The following is a 6,000-nucleotide window of genomic DNA, read 5'->3' on the forward strand; positions in this document are numbered from 1 at the left end:
TGTGCGCGGGAAGCCGTTTCCGCGTAGGGCAAAACTCCGGACCGCCTCTTAAAGAAGCAGAACGCTAGTGCCGGGCGTCTCTATGAAGACCTCTGAGCTAGCGCTGATGGAGATTTGGTGTGTTTTTCACGTTCTCGGGCAGATCCAAAAGGCAGATAGATGTTGAGGAAATACTGTTCTGTGGGTTTCCGTAGAACTGCGGACTTCAGATTTTTATAAATTAATTTTGTGGGACTACATCTAAAGAGTGTTGATTCTGCGATTCGCTGAATAAAACTGGTCCCACCATTTTCGGGCCATATTTGAAAAACTTTTTTTTCTTTTTTCTTTTTTTGGTTTTTCGAGACAGGGTTTCTCTGCAGCTTTCTTAGAGCCTGTCCTGGAACTAGCTCTTGTAGACCAGGCTGGCCTCGAACTCACAGAGATCCGCCTGCCTCTGCCTCCCGAGTGCTGGGATTAAAGGCGTGCGCCACCACCGCCCGGCTCCAAAAAACGTTTTTACTAAAGTTTAAATACTGACCACGATGGACCTTGGTCAGGACCACTCCCTGAAACTTTCCAGCTGAGTGACCCTGAGATACCTGTGTGTGTGTGTGGGGGGGGGGGTGGCTTTTATGGTCAAAACTCATAGGCCACCGTACTTTCTCATGAGACTTTGTTATTTTTTTTAAGAACTACAACTCCCAGAATCCCTGGAAGTTACCTGTCTTTGGGCAGGTGGGGGTTTACAGCTTAATTTAGGATGAAACAAGAGAACACACTTTTACGTACTTTGTGTTGATTATCCGTGTCTGTGAGATCTAGCGTAGGAGTCGGAGATTCTTGGAAAACATAGGAAGACACAGGAAGGAAAGCGAGGCCAAAGGCAGAGGGCGTCGGGAGCCAGGGTCGCTGCTTGCGGAGGTTGTTTTAGTAGAGCTGCGTAGTATTTTCTTGGGGAAGTTTTGGGTTTTTGTTTCTTTTTTTTACCCCTTGTGTTAATTTTGAGAAACACTTTACTCTCACTGTGTAGCTGATTCTCTTTCTCTGAAGTAGTTAAATTTTATAAACATGCCAGGAATGCCGAATTAGTGAATTATGAGGAAAGTTGAGCGTCTGATTTCACACAGGCGTGCGCGCACACGCATACATTCCGAAAAAAAAAAAAAATCTTGCTAGGTGATCAATACTGGCCTCAAACTCACCTCACATCGATCTCAGTGCTGGGATTACAGGCATGTACTGCCACACTTGGCTTCTGATCACGTTTTCATCAGCCAATATGAAATCTTGTTTTATGCATGTTTCTTGTTACTTCACTAACTTTAAACTCAGGTCCAATCGCATCCCAATCCATGCCTAAACGAAGGTTATTTAGTATACATATTTTCTCTATATATTACATCATTTCCTTTGTCCCCTCAGAATCTTACAGCAGTATGCTTGGGGACCGTTTTTAAAAAACAGCAAAACCAGTCAAGTGTGGATTAAGTAGGCTGTAAAAACATTGCTTTCTTAAAACCTGGAAACTCAAGAGGGCAGAGTGTGCCTTGCTCAGCCTCAGCTAGGAACAAAGCGCACTAGGCAACTAAAATTGGTTACTGTAAAAGCACTGTAAGGATCGGCTTGTGCATTATAGATAGGTTTAAGGGACTAGGCAGTTAGCAATGCAGAATCTGCAAATGAGGGCTGATTGCTTCTGTTTAATACTATCCTATTTTCTAAGGTAGTCACAGTTTTGTAGTTTGAAATTCATTTTGTAAAATGAAATCCAGTTTATTACTTTTGACCAGTAGTTTCATATATGCCTTGTTCCATAATGACATTGTGATTAGCTTGTGAGCAATGGTTATGTTCATTATTTTCAAATTTATTCAACCTAATACTCTGCTGACTATAGCAACACATGGCAGACAAAATATCATTGAATAGATTATTAACGGGATCAGAATTATGGGACACCTGCCATTCACCGGAGTCTCTCCTCCAGTACACCCCAGCTCCTCTGGCTCGTGTAAAGAAAAATGTCCCTGGGGCTAGAGAGATGACTCAGTGGTTGAGAGCCCTGGTTGCTCTTCCAAAGGACAGGGTTCAATTCCCAGCACCCATGTGGCAGCTCACAACTGTCTGTTCCGGGATACCTGACACCTTCACACCAATGCACATAAAATAAAAGCTAAATAAATTTTAAAACAAAGAAAAAAAGTACCACTTTGAAATACACAAATGACATTAAGATGTATTCTTTTGTTTGTGCTTTAGAGACAGGGTTTCTCTATGTAGCCCTGGCTGTCTTGGAACTCACTCTATAGACCAGGCTGGCAGGAGGGAGCAGAAAGGTTGTGAGAGGCAGAGGTGGTCACGGCTACAGGGAAGCTGTTTTCCAGCTCCACAGGGCAGTTGTACTGTGTACAGTCTGTACTCAGCAGTGGTTATGACAGCACGCACCAGCGCTGTGCAGAATCAGGGCAGACAAAATTCTACCAGGGACCGGGAGAAGATTCATGAAGTCTCACTCCTAGCTAGGGAGCCACTGGCCACTGATGGCTGTTGGAGGAGGGAATAGCGAGTTTTCTTCAGGGATGCATCCGTCATCCTGCAGTACATGGCCCTACTCATGCATGCAGCACTAAGGGGACTTGGAGGGTTTACAAGAAAAAGGCACATGAAATCAGAAGGGAATGTGGAGGAAATGGAGGGAAGGGAATGGAGGGGGTGGATTTGGTGAATATATTATGTGCACATAGCACATTATCAAACGCTTTTTAAAACAAATTCAGAAACTTGACTTTACTGGACTTGGCACAGGAGTGAACATGAATGAAATCCAGTTCATCTAGTCTTTTGCCTGAAAGGAAATGAAGCATTTCGGAGCCTGGATACTCTCTGAAACCTGAAAACCCAGGCGGCTAACATCAGTGTCTATGGCCCCCGAGTTGTCAGGCTGATCTGGAGCAGAAAGTGGAACAGGACATCAGTAGTGGAGAACCTCTCAGAGTATGACAGCGGTCAGAGAACCACTCCCTCCCGAGGACCGCATCAGTAGTGAAGAACCTCTCAGAGTATGACAGCAGTCCAGAGAACCACTCAGAGGACTCTGTGACTAGAAATAAAGAAGAAGGGGCCAGGGATGCAGCCGAGTCAGCCAACTGCTTGCCCAGCACACACAAGGTTCTGAATTTGATGCCCATTGCCACATGAACTGGGTTTGGTAGTGCATGCCTGTAATCCAAGCATTCATGAGATGGACACAGGAGGATCGGGTGCTCAAGACTACATAGGGAGTTCAAGGCCAGCCTGGGATACACGAGATCCTATTTAAAACAATAAACAAACAAATAATTCAAGAAATAGCTATCAAAATATAGCAAAAAGGAAAGTAGTATTTAAAGTCTAAATTTTGAGCCATAGCAGAGAAATTAGAATCACCTGGAAAGTAGCTTTCAAGTTTCTGAGCAGGAGAGGGATCAGGCCAAGTCAGGTGTGACAGGAAATTCCATGCACATTGGGAAGGACCAATCTATTTTGCCCAAGTGTATGAAGTCTTCCTTAGTTGTGGAGGGCAGGGCCAGAGCTGGTGCACAATTGTGGTTTGCTAACCAGCTCAGATCATCTTCTCAGATAGTGTGGCTCCATCTTAACAGAATTCAGTGGCTTCTAACTGCACTTGTAATTAAGATCTAGTCACTCATTTAATTAGCCCTACTCTCAAGAAAAAATGTCACCGCCGGGCGGTGGTGGCGCACGCCTTTAATCCCAGCACTCGGGAGGCAGAGGCAGGCGGATCTCTGTGAGTTCGAGACCAGCCTGGCCTACAAGAGCTAGTTCCAGGACAGGCTCCAAAGCCGCAGAGAAACCCTGTCTCGAAAAACCAAAAAAAAAAAAAAAAATGTCACAAATATTGTTGAAGCACTTGGCTTCCCCAGGGACAAGCTAGTTCAGCAGTTTCAATCACTGCCCTGGTGCTTTTCCCATCCATGTGTATCAGTGGATATTCTATAGGTGCAAGTATTTAAAACAATATATAATGACTTTATACATTTTAAAGCTATAAAAATGATGTGACATCCTGTATCTTCCTGCACCTTCCTTTGCACTCTCAACACTAGAGCTAGGGATGTAGTTCAGTGGAGGACACTTGGCTAGGACATTCAAGGTCCTGAGCTCAACCCCCAGCACCTCAAAAGACAACATAGAATGAAATAAGGGGCTGGAGAGATGGTTTTGCAGTTAAGCAATGTGATGTGGGTTGCCCCTCTGTACGCTATGAATATGTTTTATTACCACTGGTTATTAAAGAATATGTTTTGACCAATGGCATAGTAGAGTAAAGCCAGGCGGGAAATCCAGAGATATACAGAGAAAGTAGGTGGAGTCAAAGAGACTGCCGAAGGAGAAAGATGCCAACAGCCTGTCAGAACCACTGTTAGGCCATAACCTCGTGGTGATTCACAGATTAATAGAAATGGGCTAATTTATGTGAGAGTTAACTAGAAATATGCATAAGCTTTTGGCCAGTGTTGTAATTAATATAGTTTCTGTGTGATTATCTACTGTCGGACGTCTGGGCAGCCAGGAAACAAACGAGCAGCCTCTGTTGACAAGGATTCCCTTTGTTCTTACAGAGGACCTGAGTTCAGTTCCCAGCATTTATATCAGGCAGCCACAACTGTAATTCCAGCTCCAGGGGATCCAATGCCCATGGTTTCCAAGGGTACTCACAGCATACATGTTGTGGGTAACCACACATAGACACACACACATATAATTAAAGGTAATAAAAAGTTTTTATGGGGATGGTGGTGATGCATGCCTTTAATACTAGCACTTGGGAGGCAGAGGCAGGCAGATGTCTGTGAGTCCGAGGTCAGCCTGGTCTATCTATAGAGCAAGTTCTAGGATAGGCTCCAAAGGATACACAGTCTGGAAAAACCAAAAATAAAATAAAATAAAAAATAATGTAAGTTTTAGTGTCGCCTTTGCTGGCTTATTTTTCAGCATATAGCATCCCAAGCACAATGGCATTAACCTTTGCTTTGTTCTCATGTGTCTGTGCTGTCCCTGGCTTCTGTTTTGCTTTGTTCTCATGTGTTTGTGCTGTCCCTGGCTTCTGTTTTGCTGTTGTCATCAATGCTTTTAGGGACATTGCCCATATTTTTGCAGTTTCTTTCCCAAAGGTGCAGTTACTAAAGATACCGGATAAAAAAAATGCATGTTCCCGATGCATTATCAGCTTGCTCTCCACTTTAATAGCTCACCCACTAGATGGTAGGAGGGTATAGAAATTCCCATTGCTCCACACAGCAATTTCATTTCCAGTTCCTACAGAATGCACTTCCTTCCTCTTTCCTGTCATCCTTTCTTCCCTTTGTTTCTTGAGCAAAGCATTTGCCCCTCAGTTCAGATCTCACTCTGTAGTCTAGGCTGGCCTTGAACTTGCTATCTATATCTTGCCTCCATCTCCCTAATGTTAGGATTAGTTTGTGCCTCCACACCTAGCTTCTAACACAGACACTCTAGTCATAATTCCTATGCGTATATATGTATACACAGTCTAGGCTGGGCATGATGGTGCATGTATTTGATCTCATCCCTTGGAAGGCAGAGGTAGGCAGATCACTGTGAATTCAAAGCCAGTCTGGTCTACATAGCAAGGCCCTGTCTCAAAAAAAAAAAAAAAAGAATACTGTACATAGGAAATTATATTTATTCTGATCAGCACTCTGGGTTTTTATGCAAAGATTAATTTCTTTTGTTTTCAATTCAGAAAAGGAGATATGCTTATAAAATGCGTGGTAAAAGCAGAAGATTCCACCCCCACTTCAGAGAAGGGCTATCTTAACATTCAGTCAACCAAAGATGGACTCGTACACGTGTCTATATATAAGTTTCAAGTCATTTTTGCATGTGCAGACTCATTCAGATCTTCCCAGACTGAAGGGGCAGTCCTGTGGCTTCCTTCCTTTTCCACAGTCCCAACAAGGCTACATGAACTTTAACTCTTGATGAGCTGCTTACAAC

The sequence above is a fragment of the Arvicola amphibius genome, chromosome 12 (genome assembly GCF_903992535.2).
Source record: "Arvicola amphibius chromosome 12, mArvAmp1.2, whole genome shotgun sequence".
In the NCBI taxonomy this organism is placed as follows: domain Eukaryota; kingdom Metazoa; phylum Chordata; class Mammalia; order Rodentia; family Cricetidae; genus Arvicola; species Arvicola amphibius.